General features: G+C 46.9%; 4 non-coding genes across 4 annotated transcripts; all 4 read left to right on the top strand.

Annotated features, from left to right (window-relative positions):
- Positions 1-1,757: 1,757 nt before the first annotated feature.
- Positions 1,758-1,951, top strand: LOC121311059. Its single transcript, XR_005949072.1, has one exon. It is a non-coding gene; the product is annotated as a U2 spliceosomal RNA (small nuclear RNA).
- A 419-nt stretch (positions 1,952-2,370) lies between these two features.
- Positions 2,371-2,488, top strand: LOC121310994. The gene has a single exon (XR_005949015.1). It is a non-coding gene; the product is annotated as a U5 spliceosomal RNA (small nuclear RNA).
- A 5,119-nt stretch (positions 2,489-7,607) lies between these two features.
- On the top strand, positions 7,608-7,798 carry LOC121310948. The gene has a single exon (XR_005948973.1). It is a non-coding gene; the product is annotated as a U2 spliceosomal RNA (small nuclear RNA).
- Positions 7,799-8,236: 438 nt separating this feature from the next.
- LOC121310993 lies at positions 8,237-8,354 on the top strand. The gene has a single exon (XR_005949014.1). It is a non-coding gene; the product is annotated as a U5 spliceosomal RNA (small nuclear RNA).
- The last annotated feature ends 5,276 nt before the right edge of the window (positions 8,355-13,630 follow it).

Below are 13,630 nucleotides of genomic sequence, written 5' to 3'. Positions count from 1 at the left end.
ACCAAAAGAGGAAAAATGAAAAACCTTTTTCTCTGTATATTGGAGACCCTTTATTTGCAAGGGAAGTTAGACCTCTGTTTGTTTTTATGTACAACCCATATGTTGGAGAAGAAGAAGTTGTACAGTATGTCAAGCGGGTGTGTGACATTATTTCGGGACCTTTTAAAGTACTTGACCCTGTTGGTATCTGGACTGGGAAGTGGAAGTTTTTTGTACGGTTGAGGATTTGTAGTTCAAAGGAGGGGGGTATAATACACCCTCCGGGACGAGTGCAGATTGGGGGAAACAGGGGTTTTTTAAGCTACCCTGGGCAACCGAAAAAGTGCTTTAAATGTGACACTGAAGGGCATGAGGCGAGTGAATGTGAAGCGATGGTTTGCCAGAAATGCAGGAGGAAAGGACATGAAGCAAAGACCTGTAAAACCCCAAAGAGTTGTAGTGTGTGTGGAGCTTTGGACCACCTGTACAGAGAATGTGGAAAGCGTGGTATGGATGGTGAGAGAGAAAGTGAGGGTGGTGACGGTGCAAGGAATGATGGGAGTGAAGAGGGAGAGAGTGGAGGTGGTATGGATGGTGAGCAAGCAAAGGAGGGTGGTGATGGTGCAAAGAAAGATGGGAGTGGAAAGGGAATGAGTGGAGGGAGTAAAGGGGGTGGTGATGTAAGTAAGGAAGGTGGTGTGGTGAGAGTGGTTAGTGGTGGAGGGGGTATGAGTGGTAATGAAGTGAAAGGGGGTGCAGGTGTGGGTGTGTGTGGTGGTGGTGTGGGTGAAGGTGATGGTGGGGCGGACAAGGTGCAAGAGAGTGTGGCGATGGAGGGAACGGAGAGTGAAATTCTATCTCTCCTCTCTCGCCCTCGGACACTGATCGTCGCTTCTCTCACGGTCACTCCCACATCAGCCAGGCTCGACCAGACTTTCACACCTTCTTCTCCTCCTTTCCCTTTCTTCTTCTTAACTAGTCGCCTATCTTCTACGTTTCCTCTTTTCCTTTGCCCTTTACTTCCTCATGCTTTTCGATTGAACCCGCCTCTTCTACTTTTATCTTCTCCTCTCTTCTCTTTCTTTCCACTATTTATACATCTTGACGCCGCATATCTGTATGCAATTACAAAACAATAACACTTTTTCTTAGGGTTCTTAATAACTGAACCTTACTTTTTGACTCTTCCCTGAACCAAGTCTCCACTCGATCTCTTCATACTTTAACTCTCTCTTTTCCAAAACGTTACACGATCTACCTTCCGTCTATATATGAAATTCCTCCCTCTCCTTTTCTTTATCCCCCTATACAAATACAAAAAAAAGGAAAAAAAAGACTTAAACATACAAACACATTACTAATAATATTGTATGTTACTATAACAAACACATACAAAAATGATATTGTTTGTGTATGTTTTGGTATCTTATTAACCCTTTGAACCCCAAAACAAGACCCTCATATCATTACAAAACAAACATCAAAACGTATATACATTTTGCTTCCAATGTAAAAGAACATAACAATCTTATAAACCAATCAAAATATTGGTTAGTTTCATAGTTTAAACCATTAGAACATTGGTTTTGTTGTAAAACACAAAAAATACTTGTGTTTTATGAAAAACGATTTGTTTTGCTAAAAAGTAAAGTAATGGTTTCTGTTTAGTTATTTTTGTATAAACTAAGAGCTAGTCTTTGATTTTGTGTAACAGTTTTGTAATTGTAATAAGTGTTGTGTTTTTTGAACATTCTTGTGTTAAACAATGTCTAACTTGAATAAATTTATTATTAAAAAAAAAAAAAAAAAAAAAAAAATCTGTTCTTATCAGTTTAATATCTGATACGTCCCCCATAGGGGGACCGTCTATATTAAATGGATTTTTGGAAGCGGGAGATGGAAGCGGGGCTTGCTCCGTCCACTCCACGCATCGACCCGGTATTGCAGTACCTCCGGGAACGGTGCCCATTTCTCAGAAAGGTCAAAAGAGAGAGAGAGAGAGAGAGAGAGAGAGAGCGAGCGAGAGCGAGCGAGAGAGAGAGAGAGAGAGAGAGAGAGAGAGAGAGAGCCCACCCTAACCCTCCCTCCCTCCCTCCCCACCTCCCCTTTCCTGGGACGCGCCGTTTTCCCGCTCTTTTCGTTCTTTTTTTTTTTTTTTTTTTTTTTTTTTTTTTTTTTCCATATTTCATATTCAGGCAGGCCTAACACACGCAGCAGGCCAGTGTAGCAGCAGCAGCAGCAAAGCGCCCTTTCGCCGGGGCGGAACGGCAGATGCGTTTTGGGAGGAGTTCCCTGTTTTTGTTTTGCGTGCGTGGCCTCGCTGCCGCTTGGCAGAGGGGAGGGCCTTTGGGCCTTTGGGCCGGCCGGAAGGGCTCGGCCACCAGCAAAGGCACGCTCCGGCTTCTCTACAGCTCGAATGAACCTTTCGCCTTTTACTAAAGATTTCCGTGGAGAGGAGCATTTACGAGTTCGATCCAATTTTTGGACAGCCCTTCCCCTCAGGGAGGGGCTCCACCTGGAGTTTAAAAGCAGAACGAGCACAGAAAGGGCGGTCGCCCCCGTTGGAGCCCGGCACCTTTCCTTCCTTCCTTCCTTCCTTCCTTCCCTCCCTCCCCCCGCCCGCCCGAGAAGCAAGTACCACGACTGCTGCGGCGGGCGGCCGCGCCCGGGGCGTTTGGCCAAAACCATTGTGGGCATCGCTTCTCGGCCTCTTGGCTAAGATCCAGTTTGTGGCTTGACCGCAGCTTGATCGCTGGAGAAAGAGAAGGTGACGTGAGGATGGCGGCTAGATCCTCATCAAGGTCGGCCCAGGGGGCTGGACTAAAGAACACCGTTCGTCTGAGGTGGAAGGAAGAGAATAAAGGAGACTTTTTGGATCGGGACCAGTTCGTGCAGAAGGTCATCATGGATCAACTGAAGCTTGTGCCTACTCAGATCTTCTGTTTACAGGTAAATAACAACCTGAAATTTGTGGATGTAACTTTTACGACAAAATTGGTTTTTGAAACCTTTTTCAAAACCTGCAAGGAAAAGTCGGCAGTGGAACCCTTATCTTTTTATACGGTGGAGTCGTTGTGGCATCAGGAACACCGCATAATGACTGTTCATATGTTTAACCCTTATGTCAGCGATTATGATGTGGAACTCTTTCTCTCTCGATATTGCTCGTCTGTTGCTGGCGGTGTATTATTGAGAGATAAGAATGGGATTTGGACGGGTAAAAGACAATTTCGTGTGGATTTAAAACCTGATGCTGATGGGTACGATGGGTTCAAACATCCACCAGCCAATTTCTCCATTGGGCCGAATCGAGGTTATTTATTCTATAGTGGGCAGCCTCAGCATTGCCGAAAGTGTGGCAAATTTGGGCATCTAGCAGTTTTATGCGATAATGTGATCTGTCGCAACTGTCAGGGTGCCGGTCATGAAGCTAAAGACTGTTTAGTGGGGAAGAAATGCAGCATCTGCGACTCAGAGGGTCATTTGTTTAAACAATGTCCTATGAGGCAATCCACGTATGCAGATGTGGTCCGGAGTGAAAAGCCGACAGAGGAAGAACCAGCCGGTCAGGGCGTGGAGGAGGACCGGTCGCAGCCGGACTTGACTTTCACGCAGGCAATGGAAGAGGTGCCGGAGACTGAAGACGGATCCAGTCAAGAAGCTTCAGTATCCGCGGTTAGCAGCAGTGAACCAATTCCAGGGAACCAGGAGCATTGGAGAAATGCAATGGGTAAGCGGAAAAACACGCCGGAATCATCAGAGATTCCATTTGAAACTGCTGGCAAAAAGAAGGTAGGGGGAATCCCTCTCTCTGTTAACCCTTTTGACATTTTGTCAGTCAGTGAGGAGGGGGAGGCTTTGGATGAACTGCCGGAGGAAAGGATTATCAAGGATTGGAGTGAGTGTGCTTCAGGCAGCTCTGGCATTAGGGACACTTTGGATATGCTACAAGCAGAATGTAATGCCCTTGGTAAGGGGCATAGTAGTCAGGAGCAGAGCAGCTCTGACCAGGACAGTGCAGGGGAAGGAGGATCGGAGTGTACACTTGTTGAAGGAAGAAAAGAGGGGACTTGAATTGAACTGTGTCTAGTTCCATTGTTTTTGTTTTGTATTTGTTTTTTGTTTTTTTCTCTCTTTTTGTGTGAAATGTCTGTCTTTAATCTAATGACCGTGAACGTTAGGGGGTTAAGGAATGAAGTGAAGAGGGCTGCTGTTTTTGCCTCTCTGCAGCATTTAGCTTTTTCTGTTTGTTTTCTGCAGGAGGTGCATTTAAAGGATAGTGGGGATATTAGTTTGTTTTCTAAGGAATGGGGGAGGGGGGAGTCTAGATGGAGTGTGGGAGGGGTACACTCTACAGGGGTAGGGATTTTGTTTGGGGATAGGGACATTAAAGTGGTAGATGCATTTTCTTTAGTTCAGGGGAGGGTTCTAGTGGTAGATGGGGATTGGAGGGGGCAGAAGTTAAGGTTCATTAATGTCTATGCTCCTTCTGAGCCAGGGCTGCGGAAAGATTTATTGGTGGGTTTGGGGACGGTTTGTATGTCAAATAGACAAATTATTTTGGGGGGGGATTTTAACATTTCTTTTGAGAAATCGCAGGATTTTAGTTTAATTCATTTGAAGGCATTAATTTCTCAGTTTTCTCTAGTGGATGGGTTTCGGTACTGTAATCCTGGTAAAGAAGGGGTGACTTGGCAAAATTCTAGAGGGTCTAAAAGTAGAATTGATTATTTTTTTGTAGCTAGGAGTTTGTCACTTATCTCATCTACAGTATCTCCTGTTTGGTTTTCAGATCACCATAGGTTATCTTTAGTTGTTAATTTCAAAGTGCCTGGTTTTGGCAAGGGGTTCTGGAAACTAAACTGTGACATACTTAGAGAGAAGGATTTTAGAGAACAATTTTCTTTTTTTTATAAGGAATGGGTTGATTTAAAAAAGTATTTCAGTTCTGTGATTGACTGGTGGGAAGGGGTGAAAATAAAGATAAAGGTTCTAGCGCAGGGATATTGTAGGGCTAGGGCTTTTAGGGATAAGGGGGAGTTTCTCAGGTTACAGAGAGAATTGGAAGCACTGTACAGTAAAGGGAATAATGGTGAAGATGTTAATTGGGACAAATGTGCTGCACTGAAAGCCAAATTAAGGGAGCATTGTGAGAAGAGGGCCAGGGTGTTTTTGTTTAAAGGGAAGCAAGAGTTTGCTGAAAAGCACGAGACGTGTAGTTCTTATTTTTTTAAACAGATTAAAAGTGCACAAGGTAAGAGGGTATTTAACAGTTTAAAAAGAGGTGATGGGATTACAGTGCAGGATAATGCTGGTATGCTGCAGGAGGCCACCGCTTTTTATCAGGTCCTGTTTAAGGAAAAGGAGGTGGATAAGGGGGTAGGGGACTCCTTCTTGGACAGGGTGGAGGCCCGGGTTCCAGAGGAGGTCAGGGAGGAGTTGGAGCAGCCTATCAGTTTGAGGGAATTAACAGAAGCACTGAGGGGAATGAAAAACAATAAGGTTCCAGGTGGGGACGGGTTGCCAAAAGAGTTTTATGTTATATTTTGGGATATGTTAAGTAAGGATTTTTTGGAGGTAGTGCATGAGATTTTTAGTTCTGGGAGTTTGGGTGCTTCAATGAAAGAAGGGATCATTTCACTTTTATTTAAGAAGGGAGACCCTGAGGAGTTAAAGAATTGGAGGCCTGTCACGCTTTTGGGGGTCGACTACAAGCTGATCGCCAAGGTGCTGACGGGCAGATTGAAGAAGGTTATGCCTTCGATTATAAATGAGGATCAAACATGTGGAGTGGAAGGGAGGTCGATCCTCTGGAATCTCCAGCTGATCAGAGATGCTATCTCGTGGGTGCAGGACAGGGCTCTTCCTTTGATGCTGGTCAGCCTTGATCAAGAAAAGGCGTTTGATCGGGTAAATCACGGGTTTTTATTTCGCATTTTAAAAAGATTTGGTTTTGGTGAACACTTTCTAAGGTGGATAAATATAATGTACACAGGAGTGGGTAGTAGAGTTAATTTAAATGGGTTTTTGGGGGAGCTAATTAGGCAAGAGTCAGGGGTAAGGCAGGGGTGCCCCCTGTCTCCGTTACTTTATGTTTTGTTTATGGAGCCTTTTGCAGTAGTGGTCAGGGCAGATCAAAATATAGTAGGACTCCAGTTACCTGGCAGTGGGGGGAGCACAGTGAAAATCTCCCAGTATGCGGATGACACAACCCTGTTTTTGAGCACAGAGCACAGTTGGGTGTGGGCCTTGCAGGTCATTGAGCGTTTTGCGCTGGCCTCGGGGTCCAAGCTAAACATCGCAAAATCTACAGTAAAGTTCTTTGGGATATGGAGAGATAGGAAGGATGACCTGGGTGGTTTACAAAATTGCTCTGGGGCACTTAAATTGTTAGGGGTCAGTTTTGATCACGAGGGAAACGAAATGAGGAATTGGTGTGAGAGAATATCTCGGCTGAGGGTTAGACTTGGGCTGTGGAAAACTAGGAACTTGTCTTATAGTGGGAAGGTTTTAGTTATTAAGGCAGACATGCTGCCTTCATTATTATATTTATCGTATGTGTTTCCTATGCCAGCACGGCTTAGGAAGGTTATGACACAGATAACATTTGATTTTGTGTGGGGTGGGAAGTATGAATATATAACGAGGGTCCAGATGTACCAGCCTGTGGAAGAGGGAGGCAGAGATGTCCCTCATATTCCCCTTAAATTGGACTGTTTGTTTTTTTGCAATTTGTGTGTTTCTTTAACTTCACCTGTTCAGCATAAGTTTCAGTTTTTTGTATTATTTTGGTTTTCCGTGCCCATGAGACGTTTAATTGTGTGGGACAATAGAGTTCCCAAGGCTGAGCAGATGCCAGAGCATTATAAGCATGCTGTAAAGTGGTCTAAAAGGCACGTAGCGTGTCAAGAACGACAGATGTGCTTGAGTCACAGAGAACTATATGGGGCTATTAGGGAAGAACTAGGGAGAGGTAGGGAGCAGGTAGGGTCAAAAAATCTGTGGGTAACAGTTCAGCCTAAGGGGCTGGACAATATTTTAAAGGACCTTAATTGGATGGGGGCTCACAAAAGGTTAGCAGTGAGGGAGGTCCTGTACAGGCACAAGCTGACCAGAAACAAGTTCTGTCCTAGGGACACCTGTATGGCTGAGGAAACACAGAGCCATGTTTTCTGGGACTGTCCATTTGCAGCAGGGGTGTGGGGGGAGATGGGAAAGGTTTTTGATTTGTGTGGAGTTCGGGTGAATCTGTGTTATGAAAAGATTATGTTTGGACTGGTGCTGGGGGGAGTGGGGAAGAGGGTAAATTTTTTGGTTTGGTTGTTAATTTCTTTGGTGAAAAAGGGGCTGTGGGACTCAAGAGGGGTGTTAATAAAATCGAATGTTAAGGGGAGTGTGAGGGGAGTGGTGGAGAGGGTGAAAGGTGATATCAGAGGGAGGGTGAAGTGGGAGGTAGATAAGTGGGGTTTCAATGCAGCAAAGGAGAAGTGGAAAGGTTTAGTGGGTTTGTGAAAAGTGTGTTTAGAATTAGAGATGGGGGTGTCTATGATTAAAGGGATATGGGGGTGGGGTTTTTTGGTATTGAATGCAATGGTGTATTTTGAAATGTAACGTGTTGTGATTATTGAATGATTATTAATATATAAAAAAAAAAAAAAAAAAAATCTGTTCTTATCAGTTTAATATCTGATACGTCCCCCATAGGGGGACCGTCTATATTAAATGGATTTTTGGAAGCGGGAGATGGAAGCGGGGCTTGCTCCGTCCACTCCACGCATCGACCCGGTATTGCAGTACCTCCGGGAACGGTGCCCATTTCTCAGAAAGGTCAAAAGAGAGAGAGAGCGAGAGAGAGAGAGAGAGAGAGAGAGAGAGAGAGAGAGAGAGAGAGAGAGAGAGAGAGAGAGAGAGAGAGAGAGAGAGAGAGAGAGAGAGAGAGAGAGAGAGCCCCACCCTAACCCTCCCTCCCTCCCCACCTCCCCTTTCCTGGGACGCGCCGTTTTCCCGCTCTTTTCGTTCTTTTTTTTTTTTTTTTTTTTTTTTTTTTTCATATTTCATATTCAGGCAGGCCTAACACACGCAGCAGGCCAGTGTAGCAGCAGCAGCAAAGCGCCCTTTCGCCGGGGCGGAACGGCAGATGCGTTTTGGGAGGAGTTCCCTGTTTTTGTTTTGCGTGCGTGGCCTCGCTGCCGCTTGGCAGAGGGGAGGGCCTTTGGGCCTTTGGGCCGGCCGGAAGGGCTCGGCCACCAGCAAAGGCACGCTCCGGCTTCTCTACAGCTCGAATGAACCTTTCGCCTTTTACTAAAGATTTCCGTGGAGAGGAGCATTTACGAGTTCGATCCAATTTTTGGACAGCCCTTCCCCTCAGGGAGGGGCTCCACCTGGAGTTTAAAAGCAGAACGAGCACAGAAAGGGCGGTCGCCCCCGTTGGAGCCCGGCACCTTTCCTTCCTTCCTTCCTTCCTTCCTCCCTCTCCGCCCGCCCGAGAAGCAAGTACCACGACTGCTGCGGCGGGCGGCCGCGCCCGGGGCGTTTGGCCAAAACCATTGTGGGCATCGCTTCTCGGCCTCTTGGCTAAGATCTGGTTGTATGTGGCTTGTCCGCAGCAGCTGATTTGAGAAGAGATTGGTAAGGTAAGGTAAGGTAAGGTAAGGTAAGGTAAGGTAAGGTAAGGTAAGGTAAGGTAACGGTGGCAATATTGTTTGCTGGTAGCTGAGGTCCTAGGGAGGAGAGAGTTGCCGGGGTCGTTTAGACGAGGAGTTCGTTGCTTTTTCAGGTAAGGGGGACCCTTTGAGGGCACCTTATCTGGGCCTTTTTGTTTTATTATATTTGTGTTTCTTTTTGGTTGTAAAGGGCAGATTAAGATGGCATTCCGGAATTTTTCCGAGCGTCGTTTTAATTGTTTGAGAATAGGGATCAAAGCCGAGTATATGGTTGGGGAGGAGAAAATAGATCTAAATCGGCTTGAGTTTTCCCGTCAAATCCTGCAGAAGGAATTAGGTTTTAAGCCTGAGGAGTTGAACTGCTTGATTTCTGTGGGGAAAGGCAATGAATGGGATGTTAGCTTTTGTACAAGAGAGGCTATGGAGAGGTGTCAGGGGCTGTTTGAACAGTCTCTCCAAAGTAACGTTCTGAAGAAATTTCAGCTCACAGTTCTGACGGACACATCAAAAAGGGTGGTGATAGTTAGAATGGGTTCAGAGATGGTGGAGGGTAAGGATGTATGCACATGGTTGTCAAGGTATTGTAGTTCAGTGGAGGAAGCAGTGAAAGTGATGGATAGTGATAAAATATGGACAGGAGCCTGGAGGGTGCGTGTAAGTTTGAAGAGGGATAGGTGGGGGTATGAAGGTTATGGGATTATACCGTCGGAGATCACCTTGGGGAATAACCGAGGGTATGTGCACTATTTTGGGCAGCCTAAGTTGTGTAGGAGGTGTGGGGCGATGGGTCACTTAGCAGCTGGGTGCACAAAGATTATTTGCTATGTTTGTAAAAAGGAGGGGCACGTGGCGAGTGAGTGTGAGATGCAAAGGTCGTGTAATTTGTGTGGGAGTAGAGAGCATTTCTTTAGTAATTGTCCCCGCTCCTTTGCAAATAGGACTAGGAGGAGGGAGGAGAGTGAGAGGGCAGAGAGGGAGGAGAGAGAAAGAGAGGAGAGGGAGGGGCGGAGGGAGAGAAGGAAGGAGGGGGAAGAGAGGGAGAGAGAGAGAGAGGGGAAGGGTAGTGAGAAAGGTGAAGGCGTGGGGCAGAAGGAGAGTAGTGAGCAGGGGGGAGGGGAGGAATATATGGAGAGTTGTGAGCAGGGAGAGGGAGGGAGTAAGTATGAGGAGGGAGGGGGGATGGGGAGTAATCTAGCGGAGGACCTTGCAGTTTCACAGTCAGAAGGGGAGAGTGAGGAGAGTGACACAGGGAGCGTGGTGGAGGTGCAGAATAGGAGGGGGGAGGAGGGGGGAGGGAGTCAGGAGGGGGAAGAGGTACAAGATTTCAGGGTCTCAGGGAAGGAGGGGGAAGGGAAGGGCGAGGTGATGTCTGAAGGAGGGGAGGAGGGTGATAGTGAGAGTGAGATGGATCAGGAGAAGGGTCCAAGTAAAAGGAAATCTGATGGGGATGGGGGTGTGAGAGTGGGGGGAAGAAGGAAAAAAAAACGAGGGTCCAGGAGAGCGGAGGAGGTTGGATCGTCACCTAGCTCTGTTGGGTCTTTGAGAGAAGAGTATGGGGGGCAGGGGAAAGCGGGGGAGGGTAGTAGTGATCCCTTCTTAGACGATACGGGGGTGAAAGTTTTTGCGGGTGGAGTGGGAGGTGACTCTTTAAGCCCATGATGGTTAGGTCATTAATAGTTTGTCTAAACGTTGTGATGGCGCTGTCCATAGCAACTATTAATGTGAGGAGTGTGAGGAGTAAGGACAGGTGTAAAATGATTTTAGATTCTTTGGGTAGTTTAAAGGCGGATGTGTTGCTGTTGCAGGAGTGTGGACTCCCCTTTAGAGAAGCCTATAAGGAATTTGAGAGTATGTGGGTGTATGGTGCATCGGTGTGGTCAGGGGCAAATGATTGTAAGAATGCAGGTGTGGCTGTGTTATTCAAAAATAGGAATATAGAGATTAAAAGTAAAACTGTGGTTGAGTGTGGGAGAGCGGTGGTAGTGGATGTGGAGTGGATGGGGAAGGAGGTGAGGGTTATAAATGTGTATGCCTCACCAGATAAGCATGAAAGGGCTGAGTGTTTTGAGAAACTGAGGGTGTTTGTGAAAACATCAAAGATTGTGATTTGGGGAGGGGATTTCAATTGTGTGTTAAGTGAGAGTGATAGGAAGGGTGAGGTGGTGAAGCTGGATAAAACTTCCAAGATGTTGGGGAGCATTGTGCAGGACGCTCAATTGGTGGATGGGTTTAGGAGGTTGAATCCAGGGCTAGTGGGGTACACGTGGTCAGATGCAGCGGGTGTGAGGGCTTCCAGGATTGACTTTATTTTTTCTTCAAAGGATGTGGAGTGGGTGGCATGCGCGTGTGTGCCTGTGTTTTATTCTGACCACGTGATGATGTGTGCGGAGGTGAGATTGGAAGGGGTGTGTGTGGTGGGGAGAGGGGTGTGGAAATTGAATGTGAGTGTGTTAAAGAATAAGGGGGTGATGAGTGAATTTGAAAGGAGGTACAAGGGGTGGCAGTCATTGGAAGAAATGTTTGACTCAGTGGGTGAGTGGTGGGAGTGCATAAAAAATAAAATTAAAAAGTTTTTTGTGGGAGTGGGGGTGCGGATGGCGAGAATGGAGAGAGAGAAGGTGAGCCGGTTGCAAAGGAAGTTGAATAGGATGTATGAATTGGGGAGTATGGGGTGTGATGTGGCGTGTGATGTGTGTGAGATCAAGAGCAAATTAAAAGTGTTGCATGTTAACAAAACCAAGAGTGTGATTGTGGAGAGTAAGGTGCGGCATTTAGAGGAGAACGAGAAGTGCTCTAGGTACTTCTTTAAGAAAGTGATGAGTGGCAGTAAGGTGATGTATGGGTTGAGAGATGAGAGTGGGGTGGTGAGGAAGGAGACAGATGGCATGATAGATGTGGCTGAGAGGTTTTACACCAAGTTGTATGAAAGGAAGGTGATTGATGAGAGCATGGTGAGTGATATGTTGGAGGGGCTGGAGAAGAGGGTGTGTCAGGGTGAGGTATTGAATGGGGCGATCTCCCTGGAGGAAGCTGCTGCTGCTATGGAGTCATTCAGGGATGGGAAGACGCCTGGAGGGGACGGCCTGCCCAGAGAATTCTACAAGACCTGTTGGAACTTGGTTGGGCCGGACTTAACCAGGGTATTCAATGAGGCTTTACTGAAGGAGGAGATGCCGGCGTCCTTTAGGCAGGGGATTATAGTCCTGGTGTTCAAAAAGAACTGCAAAGAGGAGCTGGCGAACTGGAGACCTCTAACTCTTTTAAATGTGGATTATAAATGTTTTTCTAAGGTTTTAACTTGCAGGATGAGGACGGTGATTGGCGAGGTGATCCATCCTGATCAGACCTGTGGCGTTCCAGGGCGGAAGATCACGGACAGCCTTATCTTACTGAGAGATGCTGTCCTTTTTGCACAGGACCGTAAGGTGCCGGTATGCCTTTTGAATTTGGACTTGGAGAAGGCATACGACAGGATCTCTCATGAGTTTATGCTCAAGGTTTTGATGAAAATGGGGTTTACGGATCAAATTGTTAAGTGGGTAAGTCTCCTCTATAGTAATATAGGGAGTAGAGTGAGTATCAATGGGAAGCTGTCCGGTCGTATTGATATCAAGTGTGGAGTAAGACAGGGCTGCCCGCTGTCCCCCCTGCTTTTTATCTGTTGTATGGAACCTTTGGCTCAGGTCCTCCGGAAAGACAAGGTGATCAGGGGGCTGGCGATCCCGGGGGGTGGAGGAGCTGAGGTAAAGTGTGTATTGTATATGGATGATGTGAATGTGTTGTGTGTGAGTGAGAGAGCAGTTAAACGGGCGTTGTGGCAGTGTGGGTGTTTTTGTGTGGCCTCCGGGTCCAAGCTGAATAAGGAGAAGTCGGAGTGCATGTTGTTTGGGGGATGGGAGGGTGTGCCTGATGTTGGGGTATGCGTGAGAACTGATTTTATTAAGGTTTTAGGAATAAGGATGGACGCCACAGGATCTGGTCTGAGCAATTGGGTGGAGGTCTCAAAGAAAGTGGGCCAGAAAATGGGACTTTGGACGCAGAGGAGCCTGACATTGGAGGGGAAGGTGCTCATCGTCAAGGCGGTCATCCTCCCCTTGCTTTTGTACGTCGGAGTGGTCTTCCCACCCCCTATGACTGTTATCACAGTTTTGAAAAAGCAGCTGTTTGGTTTTTTCTGGGGTGGTAAGTGGGAGCGCTTGAAGAGAGAGGTGGTGTGTAAAGGGGCATTAAAGGGGGGCAAGGGGCTCCCAGAATTAGAGTTGTTTTTATATGCTCACGCAGTCTGCAGGCACGTTCAATTGGTTTTAAGGGGGGAGTGTCAAGGGGCTTTGTTTGTGAGGTTTTTTATGGGGGCGTTTTTAAGGTTTCTAGGAATTTTAAAGATCCCCCTTACTGTCCCGGTTGTTTTTGATCCTCCCTTTGTGTACGCAGTGTTAAAAAAGTTTTTAAAGGTGAAGCTGATGGGCAAGGTAAATAAAGACGTGCTTTTAAATCCAAGGAAACTGCTTTCTTTTGTGCAGGAGAGTGTGACCACATGTCCCATAAAGAGGGTTGCAATAGGTGACCCGGAGAAGGCGTGGAGGAATGCTGCCCATCCTGCCTTGATGAACCAGCATAAAGACCTGGCCTGGCTGACCATGCATGAGGTGTTGCCAGTGAGAGCGGTGATGCATAACAGAGGGATGTGCAAGACCCCTAGATGTCCTTTTCAGGGCTGTGGGGCGGAAGAATCGGTGGGTCATCTGTTATGGGAGTGCGTGCCTGCCAGGCGCTTGTGGAGGAAGGCGTCCCCCCTGTTGGCTGTGTGGATGGGAAGCAACCTGTTGGAGGAACAGCTGGTCCTGTATGGACCAAAGAAGAAGGAGGAAGGCTCATGGCAGTTGTGGTGTGTGGTTAATTGTTTTAAGGAGGCCTTGTGGAAGGCAAGAAATATCCTTGTCTTAAAATATGAGACCTTGAACTGCCGTGAGACCTATGAGATTGGCCTG

The sequence above is a fragment of the Polyodon spathula genome, unplaced genomic scaffold (genome assembly GCF_017654505.1).
Source record: "Polyodon spathula isolate WHYD16114869_AA unplaced genomic scaffold, ASM1765450v1 scaffolds_2908, whole genome shotgun sequence".
In the NCBI taxonomy this organism is placed as follows: domain Eukaryota; kingdom Metazoa; phylum Chordata; class Actinopteri; order Acipenseriformes; family Polyodontidae; genus Polyodon; species Polyodon spathula.
Note: the sequence above shows the minus strand (reverse complement) of the source record. Positions and strands in the feature narration are given on the sequence as shown.